Source organism: Vombatus ursinus, unplaced genomic scaffold (assembly GCF_900497805.2).
Source record: "Vombatus ursinus unplaced genomic scaffold, bare-nosed wombat genome assembly UNPS02000577.1, whole genome shotgun sequence".
Classification (NCBI taxonomy): domain Eukaryota; kingdom Metazoa; phylum Chordata; class Mammalia; order Diprotodontia; family Vombatidae; genus Vombatus; species Vombatus ursinus.
Genome location: NW_020940355.1, coordinates 28,010,433 through 28,021,596, shown reverse-complemented (window position 1 = coordinate 28,021,596; position 11,164 = coordinate 28,010,433).

Sequence of the window (11,164 nt, the reverse complement as noted above, 5' to 3'; positions counted from 1 at the left end):
GGGTTGGGGGGCAGTGCATACCAGGAATTATTTTAAAATCTTGATATTGTCTTCCCTTTTGTCTTCCTTTTAATGTTTGCTTCATTTATATTCCTTTCTTCTCACATAAAAGTTTTCTGAATTTATCCCTACCTTATCTCTATTCAGGCTCTGTTCTTTATAAATATCTGTCCTTTCAGTGTTCTTTTATCTTGCATTTCATCTCCATATCAACCCTTCTGTTCCTTTCACCAGCATGGCCACACAATAGCCTACTATTGATGTTAGCTTGTGAAATGGAGTTTAAAGTAACTTTGTTTAAAACCAAGATGGAGATTCTTGGGTTCAGGCACAGGAATTCTGCAGTTGACTGGAGAAGCAAAAAGTATTCTATGTTCTGTTTGAACTGATGTTTCTTTCTATAGTTAATAGTCTGTACTATATATCACCTATAACTTGTTACAGCGGATGTTTCTTCACTATGTTTAGTTTGCTGTCCTTCCATGTATTCCAGTCCCTTGTAGCCAGTCAGAATAGAGTGTGTACTTACTTCCTTTGATTTTGTGGTTTTCTTTATAAAAGAAATCCTGTTGGAAAAATATAATTGAGTTTGTACTTAGACATCTCTCTCTCTTCTCTCTTCCTCTCTTTCCCACCACTTTCTCCTGAACATTGCAAGTAAAAAAATCTGTGGACAAGCTACAGTATCTCAGTTTTACTTTAAGGTACTTGCCCTATCTTTGATATCTGATAAAATAAAATCAGAATCATATTTTGAAGAGCACAAAATACTTGGCTGGCAACATATAATAATAGATCAGTTTTACTCATTATTATTATTATTTTTTTTTTTTACTAGGCACTTGGGGTTAAGTGACTTGCCCAGAGTCGCACAGCTAGTAAGTATCAAGTGATCAAGTGTCTGAGGTTGGATTTGAATTCAGGTCTTCCTGACTCCAGAGCCAGGACTCTATCCATTGTGCCACCTAGCTGCCCCTTATTCATTATTTTTCTAATGATAATTCATTTAATTGGTAGTATAGGTATTATTACTCTCATTTTAGACATAAGGAAATCAAGATTCCAAGGGGTTAATGACTTGTCTAAGTTCATACAGCTAGCAAATAAAAGAGTCAGGACTCAAACCTATTCTTATGATGACAAATACAGTGCTGTTTCCTCAACATTGTACTGTTACTTGACACATATATCTTGATAGTTCAGTGAACCTGCAATCTTATTGATGTGGGTATTTCTTCTCCCATTGGTGGAAATCATAGCCTATTCATGCAGTGTCATTCTGTACAATTCTGTCCATGTGTGCCCACAGATCTTCCATATAAAGAATTTATCCAATGTGGCCTAACTTTGGGCTTTTTTAAATATTCTTTGGGGGCCACTGAAGACCCACATTGTCCATCTGCAATCATTTGCTCTCACCACATGACTGGCCCACCTCTATTTTCTGTAATACATTTTCTCAATTAAATGCCTCATACATCTTCTTGTGTGCAGAGCATCAGGAAATATTCTGTAGCCCAGTTCCATCAGTCTATTACGGGAACCCTATAACACCAATGTGTGAGACACATTGTATTCCATCAACCCTGCAATAAAGAACTAGTCATTTGATCATCACAGAGATACTATTGGCAGCATAGAGGCACTATTGTGAACAATATGTTGTTGAGTGAGACAACACCCTCTATGACATTATTCCTTCTCTTCTAACTCCCCAAAGGAGAAAGTATCAGTGAACTGTCCCTCTCCAGCATCTAAGCAGAAATCCCTTCCTGCTTCTTGCAGTCAGGAAAAGTCATTATCTACCATACTTTCACAGTGCTGACCATTCTTTACTTATCATTTTTTATTTTTTCCTTTATTAATCTTTCCATCCCACTATATCCTCCACTGAACAAACAAACAAAAAAAACTTTTATACATAAATGAATAGTCCGACAAGACAAATTCTCATGTTCGCTGTGTCTGAAAAATATATGTCTCTTTCTACATTTTTAAGATCATCACTTCTGTCAGGAGGTGAGTGGCATAATTCATTTCATTCTTTTTGAATTTATGGCTTATCATAGCATTGGTCAGAGTTCTAAAGTCTTTCAAAGTTGTTTTTTGATATGGTGTCATTATCAATGCATACATTGTTCTCCTAGTTCTATACATTTTGCTCTGTATCCATTCCTAAAACTATTCCCAGTTTCCCCTAAAACTGTCCATTTCATCATTTTTTATGGCACAGTAATATTCTATTGCATTCATATATCATAATTTCTTCATCATTCACCCTTTAGTTTCCATTTTTTGGCTACCATGAGAAGAGCTACTATAGATATTTTTGTACACATAAGTCCTTTTCCTCTTTCTTTGGTTTCTTTGGGGGCATAAATCTAATAGTGGGTAAAAGAGTATAAACAATTCAATAACTTTCATTTTCCAGAATGATTGGACCAGTTCACAGTTCCATCAACAATGCAGTAGTGTACTTCTTTTTCCATAGTTCTTCTAGTATGGATTACTTTCTTCTTTTGTTACTTTTGCCAGTTTGATGACAATGAAGTAGAACCTCAAAGATGCTTTAATTTCCACTTCTCTAATTAGTCATTTAGAGTGTTTTCCCATATGGTTGTTGATAGCTTGGATTTCTTCATTTGAAGACTTCCTATTCTTTTCCTTTAACCATTTATCAACTGAGGACTGGCTATTACTATGATAAATTTGAATCAGTTTCTTACATATATTGGATATGAGACCTTCAATGGAGAAACTTGCTGTAAAGTTTTCCCTTCCAGTAATGCATCTCCCTTGTAATATTAACCATATTTTTTTTTGCACAAAAACTTCTTAATTTTATATAATCAAAATTGTCCATTTCATCTTGTGATTTCCTCTATTCTTTATTTAGTCATGAAATTGCCTACATGTAAATCTGAAAAGCAATTTCTTCCTTGATTCTCTTATTTTTTTATGATCTGACCTTTGTATGTACAACATGCATCTATTGGGAATTTATCTTGCTTATCTTGGATTATGGTGTGGAGTACTGTTCTAAAATTAATTTCTGTCAGACTACTGTCCTGTTTTTCCAGATGTTTTTAACAAGCAGTGAGTTCTTCCCTAGAGTTTGTCAAACACAATGCTATTGTGTTTGCTTCTATATGTTGAATACCTAATCTGTTCAATGGATTGACCTCTCTTTTTTAAACCAGTGCCAAATCATTTTACTAGGGCAGCTAGGTGACACAGTGGATGGAGTGCTGGACCTGGAGTCAGGAAGATCTGAGTTCAAATTCAGCCTCAGACACTCACTATTTGTATGATACTGGGCAAGTCACTTAATCCTGTTTGCGTCAGTTTCCTCATCTGCAAAATGAGCTGGAGAAGGATGTGCTTTGTAGCACAGTTTGAGATCTGGCACTTAGACTACCTTCTGTCCCACTTTTTTTTTCTTTCATTATTACTCTTGACGTTCTTGATCTTTTGTTCCTCCATCTGAATTTCATTATTTTTTTCTAGATCTATTCTTTTGATATTTTAATTGGTATAGCATTGAATAAGTAAATTAATTTCGGTAGTATCATTTTTTTATTATATTTGCTCAACTTATTCATGAAGAATTAATGTTACTGCAGTTATTTAGGTCTGTATTTTTTCTGCAAAGAATATTTTATAGATAGATTCAGATAGCTTTGGGTGCATATTAGTAGATATATTTCTAAATATTTTATACCTTCCATAATTATTTTGAATAAAATTTCTCTTTCTAGATCTAATGCCACACTGGACCCTACTTAGAATGCCCCACAGCTACTCTCTCTGGCTGGTTTCCTGTAGCCACAGGCTTCTGGTTTGGAGTGATGGTTCAGGCTGGGCTCATGTACTGCTAGGCTTAAATTGCTAGGGCTATTCTGAACCACCCCTAAAGTGGTTTCCTTGATTTGTGCTCCTGTAGTGATGGACCTCAGGCTTTGGGCTCCAGAGATGTTGGGCTGGGCAACAGCTTTTGGCCTGCCCCAGCTTATCTATCCCAGGGTTTCTGCAGGGTTGTAGGGCTCCTTCTGTGGATTCCTGGCTTAAGTAAGGGAGTCTACAGGTTCTTCTTAATTTAGTTAAGTCTTCTTAATTGTTCTTAGAGTGGTGCATTTCTGAAGCACACTGGTATGTTTGAGGGGAATCTGAGCTCCTCTAGGTCTTAACATTTTGTCATTTTTTCACACTCTTCTATCTACCATTGGGCATTCTATTCATTCCCTCATTTTTTTTTGTTCTAATTCATCATCAATTCATAAAACTAACCTTGGGGAGTGGAAGAATTGGTCTAGATCATAAGCAGTAAATTCACACAGTGGTCAGAAACAGCCCCTAAGGATAATGCAATAGGGAATACAATGAGCTATCTCCATATATATCTTTATATGTATGTGTATGTATGTGTGTGTGTGTGTATGTGTGTATATGTGTATACACATACATTTGTGTGTAGTGGCAGCTATCTAGCGTGGGTGGAGGGAAGAAAGAAATTTACAGGCTGATTTTATTATATTTTTAAAAGGAATAACAAGTTGTATATGCTGTTATTTTCAGCTTCATGTGCAATTATCTTTTATTCTACTATGTTACGGAAATGCTTGTTTTATTTCATAAATTAAAAATAAAATAAATACAGTTTTTAAGAAGAGAAGAGGTAGAACTTCAGGAGGAAAAAAAAAAAAGAAAATCATGCAGCAACCATTCTGACCTGGTCCACTTCAACTGGTCCCCCACTGCTGCTAGGCAATCCTACTATACATCCCTTATCAAATTATCAATTACCCCACTGTCCACAGTGGCTCTACCAAATCTTTTCCTCTCTCCTCAAATCTCTCATGGCTCCCTCGCCCTCCACTCTCTTAGCAGAGAACCTTGCCTCATACTTTGCAGAAAAAATTGAGGCCATTTGTAATGAACTCCCTCTTCCTCATTTCCTATCATTCATATATTTTCTCCTACTTCATCTCTGTCTCACTTGATTAAGTGGCCTTACTCTTCACAAAGGCTAACCTCTCTATTTGTTCAAGTGATCCCATTCTATCCTGAATCTTCCAACAGATTGCCCCCTCCATCACCCCCGACTCTATCACTTATTTTCAATCTTTCCCTGTCTACCAGCTCATTTCTTACTGCTTACAAATATACCTGTGTCTCTCCTATCCTGAAAAAATTCTCACTTAATCCTCAAAAAGGTCATTTCCAATAGGTGCCTCCACTCTCTCTCCTCTCACTCTCTTCTTTAACCCCTTACTATCTGGGGTATATTTGACCATATCATTCTACCAAAACTTAGTAATGATCCAAACTTAGTAATGATCTTAGTTGACAAATCCAATGGCCTTTTCTCAATTTTCATTCTCCTTGACCTCTCTGCAGCCTTTGACACTGTTAATCACTCTCCCCTCCTTGATACTCTCTTCTCTCAAATTTTTCAGGATACCACTCTCTCCTGGTTCTCCTGTCTGACTGCTCCTTTTCTGTCTCCTTTCCTGGAACCTCCTCCAGATCACTCTTACTAAGTACAGGTGTCCCTCAGGGTTCTGTCCTGGACCCTCTTCTCTTCTCCCTCTATACTACTCATCAGCTCCCATGGATTTAGTTACCATTTCTATGGTGATAATGATCAGATCTTCCAATCCTGCCCCAATCTCTTTGCTGACCTGCAGTCTCACAACTTTAACTTCCTTTCAGATATCTTGAATTGCATATCCAATAAATATTTTGAATTCAATATGTCTAAAATGGAGCTTATTATTTTTCCTTTAAACTCTCTCTACCCTCCTACCTCTGTTATTGTAGAGGGCAACACCATCCTCTTAGTCCTTCAGGCTTGTAACCTAGGTGTCATCCTGGACTCCTCAATATCTTCCCATCCTCCTGCCCCATTTCCAATCTGTTGCCAAGGCTTGTCAATGTCACCTTTGCAACATCTATCAAATAGGTCCCTTCTCTCCTCTGCCACTGCCACCACTCTCGTGCATGCCTTTATCACTTCTTGCCTTGTGGTGGGTCTACCTGTCTCAAGTTTCTCCTTACTTCAATCCATATTCCATTCAGTCATTAAAGTGATTTTCCTAAAACCAAGTCTGACCATGTTCACTCCCTATGCAGTCAACTCCATTGGTTTCCTATTGCCTCCAGGATCAAATGTAAAATGCTCTGTTTGGCATTCAAAGCCCTTTATAACCTAGCCCCTTATAATTTTTCAGTCTTCTTATACTTTTATACTATACTTCTTATATGCCCTGAAACAAACTCTTCAATCCAGTAACACTGGCCTCCTGTCTATTCCATAAATAAGACACTCCATCTCTCAGCTCTGGGCATTTTCTCTGTCTGTCCCCCATACTTGTAACACTCTTTCTCATCTGCTCTAACTACTGACCTCTCTGGCTTCCTTTAAGTCCAAAATAAAGTTCCTCCTTCTATAGAAAGCTTTCCCCAACCTCTCTTAATTTCAATACCTTCCTTCTGTTAATTATCTCCTTTTTATCCCATATAAAGCTAATTTGTATGTATTAGTTTGCATGTTGTCTCCTCCATTAGACTGTAAACTCCTTGAGGGCAGAGACTTTTGCCTCTTTTTGTATCCCTAGCACTTAGCATGGTGACTGGCACACAGTATGTGCTTAATAAATGTTTATCTAACTATCTAGTTATATATATATGTATATGTATATTACAGATTAATACATGCTCTGAGGTCTTATAACCCACACTCAGACTAGAAGATTGGGTCTCCAGAATGTGACCTCCCCTCTCAGGGTTCTAGACTTCTCTCTGGTGTATTGGGGTTGTCTAATACTGTTATTCTTGCACTCCCATCCAATGTGTCCTTCTTCCATCTCTCCAATATCATATAATCAATTGATATCTCCCCAATATCAATTAGCCAATTAATTTCTACAAAATGTTGTTTACTGAGAAGTTAGATCAACAGTAAGAACCATTGGTATGGTGGTAGGACATCACTTTCTGGGGATGGGAAAGTTCTGGGGTGGGAGAGCTCAGAGAGAGTCATGGGTCAAAATGGACTTGTGCAACTATCCTCAATAAAATATTTAAAAAGTTTAAATATCACCTAGTCCTTGACAAGGTAGATTTATTTTCATTATACTCCTAGTTACTTTACTTTGTTGCATGAATTTGAGATTCATATATATTCTATCCTCAGGTAAATAAACCATGGGAAATACATTAGTGTGATTTTGAATAGTGGCAGCTGGTGTAAGAGAAAGAGGGAAGTAGTTAATAGTATTGGATCACCCATGAATGGGCAAGTGTGGTGGTAGCAGCAGCAGCAGCAGCAAAGTGGGGACAAGTAATTAGGAACTAGTTGGATCAGATCTGAACCTAGGGAAGCAAGCCACCTCAGGGAACCAACAAGGTTCAGGAGGCTTAGCAATCCATGTAAGTTTAGAAAATAGCAAATAGTGAGAGCCCCTGGAGCCAAAGGCAAAGTCCACTGCATCACTTCTAAAACAGGAAGCTCTGTGAGTTAAGGGGTGGGGAGGAGGAGGGCAAAGGCTGTGGCCAAATTGTTGACATTCCTCACCTCAAACAAAATTTAGTTACTTCTGCAAAATGGACTAATGAAATCAAGTCACCCAGCCCAACCCACCTTTATGTACTTTATGTACTTTCTTTCCAAGTCCAGGTGTCAGGGCTGAAAGAGAGGAAGATCTAGGATTTTTTTTTTAACAAGGTTAGGTAAAATTTTTAAAAATGCTATTTCCCTCTTATAAAGAGAGAGGATTGCATATTATAGCTTCTAATTTACAATGACTAATCCTCAAATAGTGGGCCATATTGTCTTTTGCTTTTGTCTCTATTTTGTGTGTGTGTGTGTGTGTGTGTGTTAAAGTACCTCATGAAAGCACAGAATCATTGATTCTGGTATTTGGTGGCCCTGAGCCTCATCCTGAGGAGTGATGGGAGACAAGATTATAATCTGGAGCAGTCTGTACTAGGCATGTCAAATACAGAATGGTAATGCATCTTCAACACTAGATGGAGCCACATGTCAACATTTTGACCACCTGCAATGCCAAAAAGATTCAACAATAAGTTGGATAACAGAAGTTTAGCATGATTATTACATAAAAGATGTAACATCTTGAGGCACATTTTTTCAAGTCTTTTCAAGATGCTTATATGTCCATATTTAAAAAAATTGATTTGAGAACTAAATTCTAGAACAGTAGGGTTTTCATTTTGGATGAGATTTCTATTTACAATTTTTTCCAGTTTATTTCTCTAATTTTTTAAAACTCCAAGCAAAAGATCGAGTACCCCCAGATTTCTTTTATAAATAGTGGAATATTATGAGAGCAAGATAGGAAAGTATTACTGAAGAAGATCAAAGCTACAACTTCAGACTTAGTAGTAGGGTTCAGGAACAGTTTTTTTTTTTAATTTACTTTTAGTTTTCAACATTCACTTTTCTAAGATTTTGAGTTGACTTTTTTTGATTACTACACTGACTACTGTGTCTTGTGTACTAACCTATTCCACTGATCCACCACTCTATTTCTTAGGCAGGGATAGTTTTAGGGAAAATATTAGGCTTAGTAAATAAGGATGATTTAAGATTAAACATAGAGAGGTTTAGAATTGGTAATGGGAATGACAGTTTTAATATCCTCAAATCAGAATTTAATATGAAATTGACTCTTGACTAGTGACATCAGATAAGGAAGGGACTGGCCTAGAAAATTATATAGTGAACTCTGTGTTGGCTATAGATTTTAGGTGTCACAGATATGACCCACTCTCAAAGATCTGTAAGCAGCATGGAGGTCTATCAAAGTTTGTCACAAAATCTCAGATGGAAGCTTATTTTCAATTATATAGGGGGCTAGATAATATTTGTCACTATTAAAGAGCAGAAGGAGCCTCAACAAGGACTGTGCCCTTTAAAAAACCATGGATGTACTGTATTCAGTAATCCCAACAATACCAGTTCTTATTAAGGAGCTTTACTCGGCAAAAGTTTCATTTATCTCCATCTATGATAACAGAACATGTTCTGTCTTCTTCCATGCCTCTCGGAGAGGCCATCCAGACAGTCACAGAGGGTTAGCAGTAAAAAGACATTGTTTCAGCACACACTGAGAAAACAGAAAGCTTATTAACAGGTCTATTTAAAAAGCAATCTGAATAAGCCCCATTAGGGATAGCCCAGGCCAAGAGATTTGCAAATTGTAAAGAAATGAACCTGAATAAAAATTAACTTGGTATAAGACAAATTCCTCAGGAAGCATAAGGACCTAATAAAAACAATAATGAATCTATTGATTTGGATGCTCTTCAGATACTTTTAACTGAGGTAACAGAAAAACCACTAAACAGGGAAGTGGGTAATAGAACTTTAAACAACAGAGTATCACCAAAAAATTTTAGCAATTCACTTTTATTGGATTTTCAAAAAGGATGGATTACAAATTTTAACAGCTACAAAAATAGAGCAGACTTCCAGGTAAGAATAACAAATTTTATCAAAAAAAAAGCACATGAGGATTTGAAGTGCAATGGTATTTGGAAGAATTTTAATAATGTCTATAACATCAAATTCTAAAGACAGAGCAGTCCAGATTTAGAGACAGTTTAGAACTAACCATCCTCAAACTTTCCTCAATCTATTCAGTGAAGTTTCTCCTTTGTCAGATCCCAATACCAATTTTGTATTTTAAAGATGTAGTTGTGGTCTTACCATCAATTTCCTCGCAGTTTTACTCCTATTATAGTACCTAACCTTAATACTTTGGCTGATATGGAAAACCCATTTCTGGGCTCATTTATGCATCTTGAGGTTTGGGCTCATCTGAGATACTGGAAGAATGAGTTTCCCAGACTATATAGCATAGCTATTTTTAACATTTTGCACAAATATAATTGTCCCAAAGGAGTGATAAATTTCTAATGACATTTGAATCTACAAGAAAGGTGATAAGAATCTTCCTTCATCTGGACACCCATGTCCTATATAACACCATAGTTGAGATTTATCAACCATGAGATCTATCATGATTGAGATCAGTTTTATCAAAAAGGTTAGGAGATTAGAGCACTATAAATGAATGCATTAGCAGGGTCAGAAGAGCTTCAACACCAATCAATTTATGCTATGAATATAATTTCTCACTGAAGTCTATCACTGAAGAGGCCAAAACATAAGAATATGTGGGGTGGTCTGGTGGGATTCGACAGATGCATTTGGCTCAGTGCCATAGTGTTGGCACCAAAGCAGACTGGCTTGTGTGATGAGGGCATTAATGTTATACAAAGATTATCAGGGTAGAAAGACTTCTTTTCATTTCAAGAATAGTTTTTCTCTGAATCTCATTATTTATACAGGGTTAAGACAATGTTGTCCTCTTTGTCCTTTGCTTTTTAATTTAACTCAGGAACTGGTAATCCAAACTATCTTGAGGACATGTTTGGGCAACAGGAAAACCAATGTACCCATGTATACACACAGATAGTCTCTGCCATAGTGGCTGACTGATGCTTTAGGCTCTCTCTTTCTTTTTTCTTTTTTTTTTCCTAAGGCAATTGGGGTTAAGTGACTTGCCCAAGGTCACACAGCTAGTAAGTGTCAAGTGTTTGGTCTGAGGCTGGATTTGAACTCAGGTCCTCCTGACTTAAGGGCTGGTGCTCTATCCACTGTGCCACCTAGCTGCCCCTAGGCTCTCTTTTTAAGATTCTGGACAATGCAAACAAAGTTGCCACATGGGCAGCACTAAATCTTTTTGGGACAAAATGTGTATCACTATTGATTGCCAGCCACTTTACGTGAAATCTGATTTGGATCCAACAGATAGACTGAATCTAGGAATCTGGCAAAAATTAGACATAGTGAGCATTTCTATCTTGCCCTGTCTCCTTTCATTTTAAGCATAGTGTGGTTCCCAAGAGTACCCTCAATCTCTTGGACTGAACAATTAAAAAGGCAAGAGATGGTTCTATCTCCTTTTTACAAAATTTTATGTTTACATTTATTTATTTTTAGTTTTCAACATTCACTTCCCAAAGATTTTGAGCTCCAAATTTCCTCCCCATCTCATCCCTCCCCCCACCCCAAGATGGCATGCATTCTTTATGCCCCTCCCCCTAATCTGCCCCCGCTTCTCTCTCTCCCTTC